This window comes from Leptosomus discolor, chromosome 1 (assembly GCF_034619465.1).
Source record: "Leptosomus discolor isolate bLepDis1 chromosome 1, bLepDis1.hap2, whole genome shotgun sequence".
NCBI classification, from domain to species: domain Eukaryota; kingdom Metazoa; phylum Chordata; class Aves; order Leptosomiformes; family Leptosomidae; genus Leptosomus; species Leptosomus discolor.
In genome coordinates this window covers 174,352,247-174,373,251 of record NC_141391.1, presented here as the reverse complement: position 1 = coordinate 174,373,251, position 21,005 = coordinate 174,352,247, and the positions used below count along the sequence as shown (strand labels likewise).

General features: G+C 35.8%; 1 protein-coding gene across 4 annotated transcripts in view; it reads right to left on the bottom strand.

Annotated features, from left to right (window-relative positions):
* The window catches only part of PPFIA2 (PPFI scaffold protein A2), a 333,193-nt gene that overhangs the window by 88,992 nt on the left and 223,196 nt on the right, over nt 1-21,005 (bottom strand). The window lies entirely within an intron of this gene.

The window sequence follows — 21,005 nt, the reverse complement described above, 5'->3', positions numbered from 1 at the left end:
CTTTACTACTGTACATGTATCTCCAGCATCAATGGAAAAGCTTTTATTACATTTCCTAGAAGCAGTAATTCTCTCACTGTCAGACTTTCGCTCAAAGCACCAGCATTCTTCAACTTCTTACGGGTTTCTTCAGAGATGTATGATGTTTTGGCTGCTTTTTGCCCTGTATTTTGGTGTTCTGGGCTTTTTTTTGACCATGTACTAAAAGAAGGATGACTGCTACTTTGCAAATAAATGTGTAAGAACAAACCTGAATTTATTTCTTATTTTCTTGATAAAATTACTTTAAATCCAATAAGAAAGCAGCACATAATGTACAAAACACCAAGAAACTTGTCAGATGTAGTTTAGATATGATATAAGCATGTAAGAAAATATTTCTCTGTTCAAATATTAAGTTGAAATCCCTCCAGGCTGGTGGAAAGAAAGTAAATGCATTACTTTTTCTGTTAAGAATCATGGTGATATTTGGTCCATAAGTAGTGCTGACAACTCCATGAAGGAAGAATGATAATTTTAGACAGGAAGAATGATTTTGTAGTCGAAAGCTCAGCGGGGCTTAGGATTTGGAAGTCTCAGATGATCATTGGTGGTGTTACCTGATAAGATTTGAGTGAATCAGAGAATATTGACCAGTTGGGGACCAGAAAAATAATGTCCTCACCACTTGGTTTTCCCTTAAGTGTCCTGACATCCTCAGGGAGAAGGTGGTGTTGTTATCAAAGTATATAATCTACTGTAAATTACAAGGATAGTATTCTAGGCACTTTTCCTACCCGTAACAATTTCCTTCGCTTGAAATCTTGGCCTCTGAGGCCTTGTTCCCAGCACTGCTGTTCTGTAAAAAGCGAGCACTCCGTATCTGACCCCAGCACAGAGCATGGTCTACTTAGAGCAAAAAAGCTAAGCTTCAGCCTTTGGCATCCTGTATTGCACAGTCACTTAAGACAGAATTACAATGACTGAGCTGAAAATCTTGAACTTATCTGGCTGTCAAAGAGCAGCATAACTGAAAAGCAAAAATGTTGAATGCTTAGGTTAAAATGGTTTATCTGATTCCTTCTATAAACGCTGCAGAAACATCGCCAGTGGATCTTCTATGTCTGAAATAGGAGGGATGAATGACATGCCTGTATTTTCTCCTGACTGAAGGGAAAACAGATTATTATCTTAAACTACAGACTCCCATTATAATAGCTAAATTTAAGCCGAATAAAGACCATCAAAGGACTGAAAAAATCCCAGAAATAACTCAATTTATGATGTAAAAAGCATGCCTGTAATGTACACTAACCTGGTCCTGACCACTTCTCAGACACAGTGGGAAAAACTGTTCCAGTTACCTTCTGGATGCACACTTCCCTTCTCAAAGTGTGCAGACAGTACAGAGTACCATACACAGTACAGTACAGAGAAAAAAAAATAAAATTAGTTATATGTTTTCAAGAGTATATGGCCTCTGTATACGCTAAACAAAATCCTATTCTAATTTTTGAAATAGTCACATAATCCATTACTCTACTGACTTCTTGTTTAATGTTTTTGCTACTTAAATTGTATTTAAAACCATCTGCCAGTAAAGCATTTAAATGTAATTACTGTAATAATCTTGATTTAATTTTCCTTTCCATTGAATAAATGATTACAGTATGTACAGGTATAAAGATATTTAATTGAAATAATAAAAAAACAAGGTTTATATTTACAGACATTTCTTTTTGTAGGATTCTTTCTAATATTTAAAACAGTAGGATTTTTTTTGCTATTATTGTTTCAGTTTTTCTACTGAAATTTATGTAATTCATCATTAATTTATATAGTTTTAGAACAAGGTAAATATACTGGGTTTTTTTGTTAACAGAGGTTCTAAACACATGTATATAATGTTAGACAGTCCCCTAAAACCAGTAAGAACCCAGATCACTTCAAAAATGTAAAGCATTAAAGGAAGACAATTATTTTAAGCTTTTGAAAAGCTCCTTTTTATAAACTTGTCCTACCTCGAACCACTGAAGTTGTTTCTTTGATCTTCCAACATTGAAACAAATCTGGCCTAGGCAATTAAACTCACTGATAACCATGTTTTACTTTGCTACACCTGACAGATCTAGAAGGCTTTTTGTTTAACCTCCTATTAGAATCACAGAATCATAGAACAGTTTTGGTTGGAAGTGACCTTCAAGATCATCGAGTCCAACCTTTGTCCTAGCTCTATCAACGCCACTAAACCATGTCCCTAAGTACAACATCTACCTGTCTCTTAAACACCTCCAGGGATGGTGACTCCACCACCTCCTTGGGCAGACTGTTTCAAGGCCTGACAGCCCTTTCAGTAAAGAAATCCATCCTAATATACAGCCTGAACCTCCCCTGGTGCAGCTTAAGGACATTAATATCGAGAAGGTATTTCTTTTTACATGCATAGTATGCTAAACCAAACTTCTTGTGACTCTATCATGTCAGTTTTCCATCCAGCTCTTATTTATGTAAGTCTTTCAGAGAACAGTGAAATTGCTTACTTGGATGTCCTCCTACATTATTCTATCGTAACAGTCTATATTTAAACAGTGTTAAATACCAGATTTCAGTCTACCAACATAATTTAGACTCTTGGTTCACCTTCTGACTTTGCATTAATTTTGACAGGGATAGAATGTGATAAGCTTTAATTAATGTCTATCATTTTATATGGTAAATATTAAGTGTAGCATGGAGAATAAGGGATGCTTACAGACTGAGATGATTTCCTTCTACTTCAATAGAAATTTAAATCCTGATTCAAAACATAAATATAGCCTTTTCCAGTCATATTTCTAACTTGTGTTAACCTCAACACAGCCTTTCAGAAGCCACTGGTTAGAGTTCAGAGAAATTTAAATAAGGTGATTGAAATTGTTTCAATTGTACAAGTTTTGTCCTTATTAATATTTTATTTTAGTTACAGGTCCAGAAATGCACATACATTTTCTTGACATCTTATATATAACTTTTGAAAGAAATTATAATGGTAATCAGCATTTTGTGTTATCAGGATCTTGTATAAACAATATATTATATTTCTTTCACTCTTTGGTGGATGAAAAACATGGCATGGGATGCACGCTTGCAAAATATTTTCATTAAAAACAAATTGATCCTTTTTTGAATTTGAGTAAACCCCAGATATTATAAAAGGAGATTTTTTTTCATGAAGGGAAGTGTATTTTAACCAAACAAAGACAATTATGTGAGATTTTATGTGCTCCTGAGGGTAGGTTTAGGAAGGATGCGTCTCATTCATTGGGGGTCATCTGGATGCCCACTGTAAATTGTGAGAACAGAACTTGCATAAAAGCCTCCGATATATTAAAATATTAATTTTAATTGTACTTCTCCACAAGTAAAAAGTAATCTTTTAATAATCCTGTCCAAAAGCTACTTTCAGTATTTTTTTAGAATCCCACTGGATAGTTTCAGCTTTTACTGTGTTTTTAATGACTCTGTCAGTTGAGGTGTGACAGATTTAGCTGCAGTACTTTAAGACATTTGTGACTCCATCCTCTTAGTCTGAGTTTATCAGCAGAGTATCAGAAGCAGCATGACTAAGTACTCAGGAGTTGCTGGTTACAAGTTTGCACTTCAACACAGTTTTATATAGGATATAAAACTAGGAACCGCCATGCCCAAGGCACAGAAATGTTATTTTTCTTATAGGGGCAGGGGATGTTACACAAATACAGAGAAAAATCTACTGGGGATTTGAAATTTTTTAGCAGATCCTTCCAGTCTACAAAGTCATTGCAACTCACAAACCAACGGCAAAAGAAATTGTCACACTGGTGTCTGAAAGTCTTTCTATCCCCCTTTCCACTCATTGTCCCACTTGCAGCATCATGATTGCCAAATTAAAGCAACTCCAGCATAGCATAGAATACACTTACCTGCATATGTTTTCACACATATTCACATCACTGAATAAATCACTGGTAAGTTTTTGCATGACAGACCACTCAGGAAATCATGAATAAGAACTCTGTATAGGTGTTATATTGTGATACTTTAGAATTAGTCAACCTAGTATGAGAAGATTTGAATGGAAATCTGTTTTTACAGTATAGTGGCAAGTTTTTCGAATGAGCAATTAAATTTTGCCTGAAAGTAGATGCATTATTAGGATTCTTAATTTGTTCTGGCAAGAAGATTAGCCATTTCTAGGCTTTAACATATTCCAGTTGTACAGCCTAATTTTCAAACATGCCTAAAATACACATCCTGAAGAACTGGGTGAAACCCCTACATTCATACACGAGTATTCCACATGTCCCTGCGTATTTGTTTATGTTGTATTATATGCTCTGGAATGAGATAAGAAACCAGGCAAAATCATGACACGGCACCTTTTGGCACAATAAATCATGTTTTGCATGAGAGAAACCACTTCTAAGTTGCATCATGTGGTCACTGTGTGCAGGACGCCAGAGGAAGCCTTGCATGTGCCAAGCTACAGGGTCTTACAGTAAACAGCACAGAAGTGGATGTGACCGCAGGCTCTGCAGGACAGTGGTTGGATCACAAGCACTCACAGTGAGAAGCAGAGCTACCAACCAAGTGCTAACTGCCCTGAAGAGGCACACTTGGAGCACTACAAAGGATCTCAGGATTATCAGCTTGATCGCACTGCAACAAGACCGTTTTGAACTTCAATATGTAAAGCAGTGCACTGGCTTAGGTGGTTTTGGCAGATACCAGCCTGACTCCTGCCATTCAAATTCTCACAAGACTTCCTTTTCCCAATAAAAATGTACGTACTAATCAACACGGTCAAACCAGCTCTTATTTAGTCATCCAACTAACAATGATTTCTTAGCCTGTCATAAAGATCAACATTTTAATTATTTCCAGCAATCAGTGGGATTGAGTCACAAATTCTGATTGGCTTAATTTTCTACCTTGATCAAAGGTAGCCCAAGTAGGAAGCTTGCCTCATCTTTGAATAATAGTGATGAAACACGTACTAGTGAGAAGTTCCAAAGTGATCACCAAAGTGATCCTGAAAATCTAGGGGGAGAGGTGGTGTGTGTGGCTCAACTGCCTTCTCAACATTCTTTACTAAACAACAGCAGATGAAGGTCCAAGATTCACACATTTGTCTAATCATGTAAATTTCTTCTCATCTACAGAGTGTCCAACTTTGGTAGATGGGATAAAGAAGGGATTAAGGCAAGAAACAGATTTTTTTTTTTTTTTTTTTTTACCAACAGACAATGAAATACAGAATTTTGGAGCTATCCATGTATAGAATGAAATTAATAAACATGGAAAAGTGAGGTGTTGGCTTGCGTTGGGGGGGATCTTTCTTCCCAGAGTGGTTGCTAAAATCTCAGTATGCTTCTGTATCATGATCAAATGAACTGCATGGGATTGAGCACTGGCTATATAAATAGCATTTGAGAGAGTGAATGCAAAGATGCTCCTCAGGCTATCATAAAGGCACATTCTGACTTCATAAATCAAACTTCTAATAAATCCATGTAGAGTCTTTTAAAACAACAGATAAAAATGAATCCCCCTAAAGATGGGTTTAGTGCTGAAATGCTTCAGTTTTTCCATTCAGCAATGCAGTTTCTGAGTTTTGCAATGCTATATTTAAAAGCGCAAATATGGACTTAGGGCTTTATTTTCACAACAGGTGGGAGTTAAAATAACTATGAGCTGTAGAGCATTGTAATCAACATCAGCTACACTGAGAAAACAAAAGAAAAGAAAAAAAGGCCTTTTTAGATCGTAAAAATAACTTTGGAAGGTGGGGAATGAAACCTTCAGCACTAACAATGCACTTTGGGATCACTTTTGGGGAAGAGAAAAAACAGAAAAGTTTGGTTTTTGTTTTTTATTGTTTTTTTTTTTTCTTAGCACTTTGTCTTCTCTCCCATTCAACTACTTAAAACAAAAAGAATAGAGAAAATTTGCAAGTAGGGCTTTCATAGCACTCTGAAATTTCACTTGTAAACTAAGTGTTCGTGTCTGACTCACAACCTCAGCTAGGTTTATTTTATATTTGCCTGGATTCCAGTGTATTTTATTGCTATTTAAGTGGTGAGATTTCCAGAAACTTTACACAATTGAGCCCTTTAAAACATGTCCTGTCATGTCAAGAAAAATACTATTTTATTCAAAGAAAAAACCTGTAGGAGTTATGAGTAATACATATTTTCAACATTTTCATATCATAAATTCTTCTCTTCCTTCCTTTTTGAGATTGTTGACCTTTTAGGAATACTGCTATTTAGCTTTCTTTGCTGTGGAGAAATACTCACTAAGGTGAAATAACCCTCATGAGGGAGTCTTTAAAACCTTTAGATTAGAGTAGACAGTAGTAGGCGTAATGAAAACAAGTCTTGTATATTTGTGCTATATGGAGTTTAAATAAACGGAAATTGAAATAGAATCTCTACACTCTTACTCCTCAGTGGTCAAGAATCTTTGCCTTATGATTACAAGAAATCCAGCATTTGATATTGAGCTCTGCAAGAGAATGTACATTCAGATTTACAGAAACATTTTTTAAGCTGATGTAGCTTGCAAAAGACAGTTGACGTAAAAAGTCAAAGGGTCTTTACCTTGTGGCAAAAGGGGGAGGTAGTACTCTGAGCTCCAGCCCTCAGTTACAGTTATTTTATGTTTTAAGTAAATCTCTACCTTCTATGCTTCAAGTTCCGCCAAAGAAAGCTAAAACATTTTGCTTCTGCAGCTTTTAGTATGTCTTGATTAAGTTATTCTTACAATCTTGATGGAGGCACTGCTCTCTGCGACCTTGCTTGTATCGTGGCTAGCACTTTCAGACTCTGCTTTCATGTCACTGAAGTGAAAATAATGAATGACAACATGCAAAGATGACTGGAGATGCTCTGAATCTGTGGCAGATTCATAATTTTAACTAGAAAACATGAAAATACTAACCACGTGTGATCTTTTACTGTTGGTGGTTTGTGCTCATGATAACCACTGACAGTGTACAGCTGGCTATCAGTGTTATTGACACGCCTACAAAGGTCACTTCTGTCCATGACAAGTGTACCACGGTCCAGGGGCAGCCCACAGCTGTGGCACTCAGCTGGCTGCAGCAGGGGACCGCTCACACGACCTTCTGAGGTCCTCACTGAGCCCTGACTCCTCTGAACACTAAGTGCCTGGATTAGCAGTCATTTTTATACTTTAGATGTAATAATACACTAAGATTTTAGGCTGGAGTCCTGGATTGGCTGGGATAGAATCACAGGCCAAGCAGGCCAGGCAGTTTCAAGTCAGCCAGGGCATCTAACCTGAGCGAGCTACAGTTGTAGCCTATACCATAATGTCATGGTCAGTATAAAGGGGGAAGGTTTCATAGAATCATAGAATGGTTTGGGTTGGAAGGGACTTTAAAGATCGTCTGGTTCCAACACCCCTGCCATGGGCAGGGACACCTCCCACTAGACCAGGTTGCTCAAGGCTCCATCCAGCCTGGTCTTGAACACTTCCAGGGACGGCGCATCCACAACTTCCTTAGGCAACCTGTTCCAGTGTCTCACCACCCTCAGGGTGAAGAACTTCTTCCTTGTATCTCATTTAAACCTGCCCTCTCCCAGCTTCCAAACGTTACCCCTCACCGTATCACTGCAGGCCTTTGTAAAAAGTCCCTCCCCAGCCTTCTTGGAGGCCCCCTTCAGGTATTGGAAGGCCACTAGAAGGTCTCCCTGGAGCCTTCTCTTTTCCAGGCTGAATAAGCCCAACTCTCTCAGCCTGTCCTGGTAGGAAAGGTGTTCCAACCCTCTGACCATCTTGGTAGCCCTCCTCTGGACTCACTCCAACAACTCCTTGCCTTTCTTGTGTTGAGGGCTCCAGAGCTGGACGTAGTATTCCAGGTGAGGTCTCATGAGGGCAGAGTAGAGGGGCAGAATTACTTCCCTTGACCTGCTGGCCACGCTTCTTTTGATGCAGCCCAGGATATGGTTGGCTTTTTGGATTTTGCTGAGGAAGGGGAGCTCCTGTGTGGTTCCTGCTGGGGTTCATCCTGCTCCTCCTCTGGCTCCTTAGGGCTGCTCTCCTGTCAGTTGTGATGGCTGCATATCCATTTGGCTGAATATAACTTTGTATACCTTTGTTGGTATTGGTGCTATTTCATTAAACCTGTTTTCACTTCAACCTGTGGATCTCCTCTCCTTTTCCCAATTCCACTCCCTGGCTGGTGAGGGGTCATTGGGTGCCAGAGCAACTGTTATAGTTTAGCCTGGATATGGGCTAAAATAGACAGCTGTTAATAAGGCAATATGGTTTATTAGTCTCTTTTCCTTCACTATGAATTCTGAACCAAATGAAATCTTACTGTGTAAATAACTGTCTTGTGCTATTGCACGTAGTCTAGAGTATGCACTGTTTATTTCTATGGTGTACTGGCAACACTTTGTAAAAGGAATGGGAGTAATTTAAAGCAATTGTGCAGATCTGTCAAGATTTTTCACAGAAGATTACCACATTTCAGTGCATTTTCTTCAGAAACCTGTATCTAAGAAAATAAAAATGTACTACTTTTTATTTGTCACAAAAAATTGTATGACATATGATACAGTGAAAGAACTGTATTTTACAGAGACTAGCACAATGGAAGAATAAAAACAAATATCAATTACATGGTTGCATTATATCGTGTATTTGACACCTGCTGACTAATTTCTCTTGTGTTTTTTTTTTCTAACCAAGTTCAACAAATTAGTAGCAAAATTACTAGTGTCTTTATAAGAGTAATAATGAAAGAATAGCAATGTAGTCAAACCAGGACACAAGAGCCCTGGAGTTTGTTGGTGGTAGAGGGTCTGATTTTCAGTTGGTCAGAGCTGAAGATGGCTTTGACAGAAATGTTATGACCTTCATTGTTTTCAACAACATATGAGTTATTGAAATAGATATGTAGTATGTGCATATATATATGATAACATATCCACAGATACTTTATATAACTATATACACCCTGTGTATATAATCATATGGATATATTTTTTTATACATACAAACATAGTTTTATATCCAGAACATTGACTATAAATAAAATAATGTGACTCTAGGGCTTGATGTAGTTGCCCTTAGTACATACATTTAATTGAAACCAGCTATGCTTAAGGTATATAATTTAGTTCCAAAAATCCTGCTCAAGTTAAAAGGTAGTATTTAGCTATTTGCACTGCAAATCCATTTTCCTCTTCTGATTACATTAATATATTTTCCCCTTGAGTAAAATCAGTCTTCCCCAAATTAAATTTTGTATTCTTTGTCTGCATATTGTCACCTAGATACTTTGAGATTGTTTAGATATATTTTGACTGGACACATCTGTTATGAAAACACCACTGCTCTGCATGTGTAGTCAGTTTTATTAGATTTTCCTATATGGTGTATCTGTATTAAAATCACCATCTGTGTTACTGATTGTACCAAACATGAAAATACAACAGAGAGATAGGATATAAGTAAAAATCCAGAAGGGAAATTAACCTTACCCCAGAACTGCAATTAAAGAGTATCAAAGCCCTGATCTGCATGCACAAACTGAAGAAATCCCAACTTAAATCTGACTTCCAGTCTATTGAAATCAAAGCACAGTAGAGTGTATTAAAGTCTGTATTTCAAATATTAAACTGAATGTGCCCATTCAATTTTAATCAAGATCTTAATGCTTTTCAGTGACATTCTCACTGGGAGTAATTTTTTTTCCTCACAGATTTCTCCAGTGAAATTCAAGGTTATGGTCCTCTCGTACAATTTTTACACATTCTTCATAAATGGAACATCTAAAATAATGTTTTTATTCTAGGGGTACTCCAGAAAATAATGTACCATGATAGCCATTTTCTAATGCGAAGGAACATTTCTAATGCAAAGAAACACACATGGTCTCTTTTTTTTTCTTTTTTTTCTTTTTTTTTTTTTAACTAAGAATTCTACAAAATTAAAATATCTAAACTACACTTGCCAGATGCCATGTCAAGCAAACTGGACCATTTCTTATGGACTCCACCAAGAAAGCAAGCCCTCTACAGCTCCTCTTGGAGTAATTCCACCTATAAATGATGACATTTTCCAATCTATCAAGATCCCAAAGTGTTACAAGTATCTAATTTTGCCCCATCAAACCCAAAATATTTTTTACATTTTTGGATCACAAGTAAAATTTGTTTTATATTTATTTCTATTATAGACATATCATGGGAACTTGTTTGCACTAAAATTAAAAAAAATCCTGATTTTAAAAATCTCCTGATACTACTTAGGTAAGCATTTATGAAGATACACCTATCCTTTGCATATTCCCAGCACAGCCTCTCTTCCCATTTATCTCAGAAATATTTCATCATTAAGCTGTTTTATCAGTGTTAGCAGACCAGTAGCAAAATGGAAATAATTTTCTTTGTAGTCTATCAGTAACAAGTGTGGAATTGATTTGTCATGCTTGTGGACCTTGCTCTGCCTATTGACAATGGAGGGCCTATACAGACCCCTGAGTGACATATTATTCTTGATTCACATTTTTGCTGATACTGCTCATAGATATTAGTTTTTACCGTCTTGCTAGTTAAGTATGTCATGAGTTTGCAGAATACTTAGAGCTGCAAGTGCACTGTTGTGTTGAGGTGATCTAATATGAAAACACAAATGATATATTTTCTGGTTCATATATTAATGGGAATGTTGATTAATAAATATGAACCTGTTGAAGCTTAAAGTTGATTTTATTTACTGACCGATGTCATTAATTTAAATCTTTTATTCTAATGTAGCATGTAAGACCTATTCATACATTGATAAATTGATTATGAGGAGTAATAGGCATAAAACATAATACTGTGACCTTCTTATACTACTCAAAAACTGGTTTGAGAGTTAGTAGATGTAAATGTTCTTAATAAATCATGTAATATTTAACAAATATACACAAAATTCTGTAATCATTCCAAAGAAGCTCATTAAACAAAAGTTAAAACAATGTATTGTTCCATCAGATTAAAAGCAAAGGATAATGGGTATGTGTTTTGCATTTTCATCAAGATGAACGTGCAGGAACATTGTTAAAGATAATTTTACTGCAAGAATCAGTCTTGTAGATTCTTTATCTTCATCTGCAAGAACATCTCATTGGACAAATGTCAAATGACCCTGAAGCTGATACAGACAGAAAGATAATCAACCACGTTCTTAAACTTGAATTTATACCTCCAGTGCAGGATAAAACAGCATCCATCTTAAGGTTCATGAATCCTAAAATAACAGATCAAAGATAAGTGATGTATTCTTTCTGATGTCTCATGAGAGGCACTCTGTGCATACTGTGTGCAAATTAAACATTAAATGTTAAAATTTTCACTGATACCCTTTGTACAAGTAACAGTGAGCTCTGCAATGCAAATCAGCTAAGCATGCCTTTAAACATATGCTATGATCTTTACTTTAGCAAGTTGGTGTGTTTAAAATAAGGAATTTGCTAACATAACCTTATGAAACCAGGGCTAGTGAGTTGTATTCCATTGATTTGTAAGCCCCCTAAACAGGCTGCCAAATACATGATGTTAAATCCAATCTGAAATAATCCCAGCGTCTAATCTTATGCTGACTACAAATCATCCCGAAAATAACCATACACAAATAACTTTCCAGTTTCATTAATCTCCTGGAGTTTTCAGGTGTGTAGGCAAACAATTGCGAAATATCCTCAGCCATACATCTGTGTCCTGCCATCCCTGTGTTCTCTCAGCTTGTATTTCCTTGGCTGTCATCCCATCTCCTCCCTCTCCCTTCTTTCTACTTTGGGTAAGGAGTATGTGGTAAATGAGAAATCCAAGAAACCTGTGCTAGAAACTAAGAGCTTTCCTATTCTGTAATTCTCTGCAATAAAGTACAGAAAATACCAGAAGATTCATTTATCACTCTGAGACCTGTTCTTTAGCTTCACGGCTCTGTGTCATATATTGATATATGTGCTGGATGTTGTGCAGAATTGTCAGGCATACTCCGTGGTCCCTACTTACTGATGAATATAAAACATTGTACTGACCCCCAAAATAACTCCAATAACTCAGCCTCATGAGATCCAGAATATGGCAACTTCCATACATGCTGATCAATTGCAGAGCAGTTGTGTTACGTAGTGAGCCCTGAACACTATGTCCTACAGTTAATTAGACTCGGGAACTCATGGAATGCACTGTCATTCCCTCCTTGCCTGCAGCTCCAGCCTCTCTTCCATTAAAAAAACAGACATGGAGCTGGGGTGAGGGCATGTACTCAGTATTTAACTCCCAATCATGGAGTTACGATATGGTGAGCATGCTAGGACTCATGCAGTGTACCAGGATTTATGCAATGTACCAGGACAACAATTGTGAGGCTGACTGTGCACCTGAGTAGATGTCACTACAGCCATCAGCTGTCAAAAATCTAGTTATGCAATTTACCCAAGTTCATCTATCGATATTATCAAGTTGATCCTGACACCCATGAATTGCATCCTACTTTTTCTGCTGTAGAAACAGTTAATCAGTCACCCCAGTTAAAATAACCTCGACGCTTTTAGGAGCAAGAATACTCAAAAAGGACCAGATTAGCCTGAGTCCTCTAAGTGATATTTGCAGAGCTCTGGTGATAGTAAAAAGGGTAAGTGATGACTGCCACATATATTGCACCTTGGCTTTACAGTAATGCTGTCCGTTCCACAGCTGTATGAGCAACGGACACTACAAGGCAAATAGACATTACAAATACTATATGGAGCAGGACCCATGTTTTAATATTTTTTTTACAACAAAATGGAGTCCTAGTCCTTTATTGGAGCTCTGTTGGGAGAGTAGTAATGTAATAATAATCACAGTAAAAAAGGGCAATAAAAGCACTCTAGTATAAATGTGAAGATGGAATATATTACTACTAAATGTAGTATAATAAATATATATTTATATACCAATAAATATTTATATTGCTGCAGTACTCTAAATTGTAATTAAGATTAGGCCACGTTTTTTAATGCAAATACAAATACAGTTTCAGTCTGACGGCAAAGTCTGAAGACTCACGCCACAGATGTTATAAAACTGAGGATATAACATTACAATAAAAGTATAGTATGAATATTTGTCATAGATTTCCTAGTTACTTTAATTATTTGTACCAAAGAGTTGGAAAAAAGAAAAGATGTGAAAGACTCAAAATTTGTCATCACTTGCTTAACAATAATCAGTAGTGAAGCTGAAAGGAATTATATTTAAGGAGTGATATAAAGAAGTGTAATTCAAAACTTTTCTAACGCTTTTCTAATGTGAAGCAACAGGTAAGAAAACAGTGTAAAGCTGAGAGGGGAAACTGGAGTGTAGGAGAACTCATGTGGCTAGGACTGAAATAAGCAACATCACTGAAAACATTTAGGTCAGTGTGACATTGTAAAAGCAAAGCTAAACCTCTCTCTGCTTTCAGAAAAAATGAATATGAAGAAATTCTGCAGGTTTGGCAGATGGAAGATGTAGTCAAAGCAACAGGGTAGGAAGAGGATCTCCACAAATCCTTGGAGGAAAAGTTCACATTAAAGTTACACAGTAATGGATTTAGTACATGCTTATGTTTGCCAGAAAGTGCACCAGAAGAAGATTATAATTTCATGTTAGAGTAGTAGCACCTACTATCTTTTCAGAATAAGCATCCTAGAAATGTTTTTTATAACACATACACACAAAAGAAACTACTGGATTAGGTTTATGCTCATTTTGATGAAGATGCTAATTTTATGGAGAGCTTGTGATGGAAGGTTTACAGGAAACAGGGAATTTTTAATCTCCAGTCATCATTTATTCAGAGATAAAACCAAAGCATTAAACCATCCATGTTTCTAACCATGGGGGACCAAGGTTTCATTAAGTCAAATGTTTGTCAGACAAAAAAATGTAGATTTGAAGAGATTTGCAAAATATATTTCAAACACCTAGATGTCTGCTCTTTTAATGTATATTTAAACAATCGTTTCATAGCTGCACAGCAGGTTTGGGGGAACGGTAAAGAAAGAGGAATTAGAAAATCACAGTTTTACATAGCTTTTTTACCTTTTGCTATGTTTCTTTAAGCATTGTCTTTCAAAACTTATTTTGTCTTTTCTTCAGAAAGTGCAATTAACAGCTTATAGCAGTTTAAGAGTAATGCATGCATGCTTATTGATACATACGGATGTGCCATAGCAGAAAATTGAGAGGTGTGATAGATCTCAGACTGTTTTGTGAATAATCGGAGTAAAATTAAACTCTACTTTTCAATGATAAATCTGTGACATTGGGAATCACTCTACTCACAAATCTTCATATAACAAATCCCATTTAAAAAATTCACAAGTAAATAAAACAAAGAAGTATTAGCCATGACACAATGTTCTAAGAAAAACATCAGAATTGCAGTAGAGATGCTTAGTAGCCTGAATCTATCATTTCGGTGGAAGAATCTGACTTCTTCCTTAACAGTGGTAAGATCGTGTAACACCTTAATCCATTCATATTTGGGATCTTAGAATATTTGGAAAATAAAAATAGAAATTAACAATTGTCTTTATGACATGATATTGAAAGGAGAGTAATATATACAAGTTACCAAGCACTCGATATCAAAGATTTTATTAGAACTATTAATCACACTAGATTAATGAAGGAATAAAAAGCCTCTTCCTTCAGCTCTCCACAAACACATGAGCACAGACCACGCATCCTTTCTGTTAATCACAGTCTTATAAATTGGTTTAGTCTAAAAAATACATAGGAGGCACTCAATTAGATGGAAAGGCAATGCAAAAATTGAACATCGGTATTTTAGGAGTTATTACAGGTGGCCACAGGCTAAATGCAGGGGTAAGAGAACATGGCATTTCAGGATGTCTTTTGAAAATACCCTAAGACATGTGGGCAGCCACACAATTCTCCTCTGTAAAATCATTTCAGTGAAGACCAAAGCTGCTGAACTCATTTAACATATATTACTGGGTTGTCAACAGTACACTGTGGCCAACACACAAACAGCCCTAAGTCACTAAGGAAAGTTGTAAAAAGGGAAATTAAAGCTATGAGCATTTTTTATCAAGATTTTTGTATAACAATACTAAAACGCGCAAAATCATTATCTGCTGTCACTGTAGAAAATATATGTTCTTTTTGGAGAATTTTTCTCTGTGGTAGAAATTTATGGAAATTATACTGAGAAACCGCTTTTGCAAGTGGAATAGTGCTGTTCATCTCAAATATGTCAACAAAAATTAATATCTGAAAAATGCATTGAACTTTAGACCTATTCTGCCTTGATTTTAGTGAAAAATGCTTTTGATGGCAGTGCAAAGCCCTGCTGCCCTCAATATCCACATAGAATTTTAGTGTTTATCTCCTCTGAGAATTTAGATCGGAATTAGTTGAGGACACAAAATGAAATAGATATAGCAACTTAACTATTTCTTGTGCTTATTTCTTTTTGACTTTGTAAAAAAATTAAGGCAATGAAGGATGTAGTGCTGCCGTAGTAATTTTCAATCTCTCCAGCTGCCATGCCTCACATCTGAATTCAAATGTGTAGAGACAGAAATTAATGCTCTGGAACATGGAGTATGAGAAACATCCACACATAAAAAAATTTGTTTTCCTTCATTACTGCACTTAAAACCTAAAGGCAACAGTAACTTTTTGCAGAGTTAACATTTAACTAGATGGCTAAGGCTAAAGGCAGAATGAAAAGCAATTACATATAGCACATAAAGACTACATTTCAAATCAAGATATTTTTAATTATGTGCAAATTTGCAGAAAATATATAATTTGGCACAATTACACAGACAATTAAAGTTCAGACCACAAAGAAGGTCTCTCCAGAGATAGACCTGTGTAAATTTATAGCTTAAAAAAAAGTAATAAAAATTAATACGGAGGAGAAAGTTTACAAATCAGTAACTTTCAGTTACACCATTCCAAGAAAACATGATTAAATGAGGTACTATAGATGAAAGCTGTTTCAGATTTTTCCGCAAAAGAAGTACACTTAAAGTTACCAGAAATACGTACAAGCCATCGACGTTGCCTTCTTCAGAAAAAAAAGTCACTGAAATTCACCCAGTTTCATTCAGAGATTTGATATCCATAATTTCTGAATTTTGGATTGATGAAATTCTGCTTATATTATGTGTTCAAGAAACGCATATGCTATTTTTCTCAGAAAACTACTACTTTAACATCATTTCTACTCCAAAAATCACTTTGTGTTGTATTTACATACAAAGGCTAAGGCCACCATGAAACTCCTGTAACAAAAAGTGCCTTAAGCTAATAGGACCTGAAACAGCTGGGGATAAAAATATGTTTCCACATGCAACCATGGGTAAAAAGAAGATACCATAGTTAGCTGAGGTTTTACTTTAAAATATATATATATCAAATATTACAGAATATTTCATTAGCAGTAATGATACTACAATCATGTCTGCAGCATCCCTAATGATCAGAGTCAAAACTGACCCTAAATGTAAAAAGTATCTGCATTTTTTACTGGTTTCTTCACTTGCCCTGCATACAAAAAATTAGGCAATTAACATGGTACTTGCAAGTTCTTTGGTGAGTAAGCGGCCACATTTTCCGGTGTTTCTCGTACAGAATTCAAAGAATCATAAATCACAAATCATCCTTTCCTTTCAGTGATGTAAATAATTTACAAATGCTTTCATGAATGCTATAAAAAACAGTGTTAAGGCACCCTAATGAATAAACTAACTCACTGCCAGGAAGACACCTGCCACCCATATAGGAGAATGCACAGAGTTATATGAAGCAGAGATCTATGGTCCAAAACTGTTGCAAGCACTCTGATAGCTCCAGGAGTTAAATTTAGCCTCAAAGTTGAGTAAAATTCTGCAGAAACAAGTAGAAATTGTAACAATGAGGTTTTAAAAGAAAGCCTGAGTGTTTTAAATTTAAACTATGTGTCAATTGACAGAAGAAACATAATGTTGTTTGGATTTGCAAACAGCATTGGCATTTCCAATAAATGCTGAAGAAAAGAATATGCTAGTACAGTGATATATAAACTCAAAGCAGTAATTTCTCTAATTCCATATTCTACACAGTCCCAGTGTTTTCTGGGTTCCTAAAGTATATCTTTGAGATAATAAATGTAATTAAAGCTGTATTTTCCACACCACATTTTCTACTAATGAGGTAAGATGGAAAAGCCAGCATATTAACACAGGAAGATTTTACAAGGGCTTGATAAATGTTTGAGACAGGCAGGAGAAAATTCATGTTTAAAGTAAGCACAGCCATTAAAATTACTTTTTCCCAGTATAGTATTAACAATGTATAAAGCTTAATTTTACATACAAGCCTTGAGAAAAAGCTCTAAAGGTCATTTTTTTGAATACTATTTGTTGAGATTTCTAGGAAAGAGTGAAATCTGTTAATGGAAATTGCAACAGTTGTCATTTAACACTGCATATTGCAGCAGAAATGGATTTAAGAGCATCACTATGGGCTGTGGTTTACAATCTTTGTATCCTTGCCCTGTGGAAGCCACTAAAGCTTGAGTTCCTGGTGATATATAGTGCCAATCAAATATCTTAGTGTGTTGTTTTCACGTGCTGTAATTTAGCAGACTTTTAACAAAGACTCACACTCGTATTGCTAATAAGCAGATCTCAAAAGCTGTGGAACAAAAGTGGTTATCTTGTCAGTAATTTCAATATTCAAGTTAATTTGCATGAAGATGATAAATGACAAAAATGGGAAGGAAAATTCACATTCCACTTTCCTTGCAAATGAGACTCATTCTTCTCAAATTAGTGTGTAAAAAGGAAGTCGTTTAGCAGAACCTTGTTGGAATTTGAAAATGTTCATCTACTCACTGAAAAACATCACATTTGCCTTCAAAATCTTCATAGACAGACACTATTGTACCACTAAGCTTTAGTATTGGATGCACCACTTGCAGCTTGCCTAATTGCTAACTGCAAATTTTAACCTTCAACAACAAAACTGTTCGGCAAGACCACGGGTTATGTAGCACCAGATGAAAACCAGCATCATTTTAGAACCACCTGAGGGGTAAGCAAATGTAGCTATGTTTTACAGTAATTTTAACTAAAAGCAGGAGGTAAATTTTTCAGAAAATTGTTAACAATATCTACTCTTCATCTGAGCTACAACAGACAAAATGAATAGGATGTCTACCAGTCGTGAACAAATAATGGCTTCCAGCGTGAGCATAAAAGAAAAAAAAAGTGATAATTTTGGGTACATTGTGTGATAACTGCCGACAAAAAGAAAATATTATAAGGATGACTATGGAATTTAATTACTGTAGACAGTTAGCTTGCCCCAGTCTGCATGAAAACTCACTAACAGCAATTCAGATTGCTGCTATGTTTAAAGGTCCCTTCTACTGCCACTAATGCTGTGGCAAAGTAAAATATATAGTCAAATAACTTTTTCCCCTCGTAAAACATATATTTAAAGAATTTTCAATCCACTCTTTAAACATAATACAGGCCCATTTTGTATCGCCCCCATATCTAGTCAGGTCCACTGCCTGACTCAGAGAGCTTCTGCTGTTTGTAAGGGGTAAGAGACCTAAATTTAGCTGTCTGTGCATTAGGTGTCTGCATATGAGCTTGTTGTGAGAGTCAGTTACCTAACATAGGCATTTGGTGTCACTGCAGTGGCAAGAGGTATTCCTTTCCCACCTCTAGCTCCCGACAGACACAGCTCTCATGTCAATTTTGGATTGTATCTGGCAGCCCTGGCAGACTAAAGGCCAGGTTAGCTGGCAGGCTGGATTTACTAGAGCTCCACAGACTACAGTCAAACTTTAGATACCGGCTTACACGTAGACATTGGAATTCAACAGTCCTAATTCTGAGCTGAATCCTGTGCTCTGTAATTTACCATATAATGCTCAGTATTTGGAAATATGTTTTAGTAAGGAGCTGATACACTGTAAGTATCCTCCAGCTTGACACACTTTAAAACCAAGACTTCATATTCAATAGAACAGTTAATGTAATTAATTTGGTTAATTCTACCCCTATAAAGTTGTTAAACCTGTAGTAAACATAAGGATTCCCTTGATAGCTTGATGTCTAATTTATATTGTAATTTATAGAGAGAACTGACTTTTTTAAAACATTAGAAATTGTTAGCATATTAAAAATATTACATAAAATAAAAATAATATATGTGTTGCATTTATGTGAAAAGGAGATAAATGACATTCATTTTTTATAGAAACTATTGCCTTCACAGAATCAAAACAGCAATGAACCATTTGGTGGACATCCTTGTTTCTGAAAAGTTCAGCTGAACCAATGACAATGACTTATGACATATCAATAGACACTGTTGGAACTGCAGACCAAAACCCTTCTCTACTACCCTTCTGTGTTTACATGTAAGTATTAGCTACATAAGCTAAGTTCCCCCAGTGGGTCCAAGTGTCCGTCTCAATTGCCCCTGCAGTTTAAAGTCAATGTGTGTCACTATTCCCTATCAAATCTGAAGTGCTTTGCAAGATGGTGTTGGCAACTAGAGCTGAAATCAGCTTTGCCAGTTACACATGTTTTCACTCCCTTTGGTATATATGTAATATGCTACAAAGACTGTTAAATGAGAGCTTAACTACCATCTAATGATGGAAAGCTTAGTATATCTCTCTCAATTTTTCTTTTTTATATAAGGATATTTCCCATAAGCACTCATGAGTTTCTGCAGTTTCTCATTGTTGCTTTGTGTCAGAGCCACAGCCATAAGCTTTCAGAGAAAGGTGCTATCTTAACACACACATTTGTATTATTTTTTATCCCTGAACCTGATACTTGTTATACATGTAATCATATACTCACTTAATCAGGGGACCAATTCACTGTCATCATTTCATGTTTAGATATAGTCCTGAATATGTAGTACACTCTCAGAATCAGTATAAGAAAATGGATATGAAAGAAAATATTAATTCTCTTGGGAGAACAGACACTGAGTGACAGAAATACAGAAATTACTGAAAAACATACATTCAATTCCCTTTGAAACTTGGCCCATTTATTTTCATATATAGTACGATATTTTTTAAAGCCCTTTACTTCCTGTTTATTCACTGTGGAATCTAGTATAAAACCAGACTTCTATATTGCAGTTTTCTAATTAATTTTGTCTTGTTTAAATAACTAACTGTGTGAACATTATCTGAAGTCTTCAAATGCATTAACTGTTCGAAATAATCCACTCATTCTCTTCCACATCTCTTCCCATCTAGCTCTTTTTTCATTATTATTTAATTGAATTTCCATTTTTCAGCTGGAATAACAGTATTCAGATCGTGTTAACGGTCATGTTATGCTTGGCTGATTAAATGTCCTTCTAAATGTTGTTAGTATTATGTAGACACAAAGTTTGTACATTTCTAAGGATTTGGGGCAAGGAAGGCTAAGAAAGTCCTATTTCAATTTAATTTCACTGTGTATCTTTTCACTACTTGCTGTCAAAGCAAGTTTCACTAATTTTTTTAAAACTCCAGATAACAAGTCACTGCTCTAAAGACCTGGCTGCATGCCCAGTGAAGTGAACTTAGATTTAATTGGATGATGAATGGGAGGGATTAGAGGAGTGTGATGCACCTCAGTTGGCTTGACTGATCAAAAGGACTGCTTTCTATTTAATAAACTCTAAGACAAATAACAGATTATGCAACATAGTGTAAATAAATTATTTGAACCCATGTATTCTGGGCATTATGAAACAGAAGAATAAAAAAGGGATTTTATTTTTGTACAAATAAAGTGCAGTTGCTTCAGAGAAGAAACAGATGATTCAACTAGTTCATACTTTATAAAAAGGGAATTCTAATATCTTGATTGCAGGTCCCATTTTTAAGAAGTTAGTTAAAGACAGTAACTTTTCTAGCTTAATTTTGGAAAAAAAATACTTTAGGAGTTTCTATTTTACACTATCACA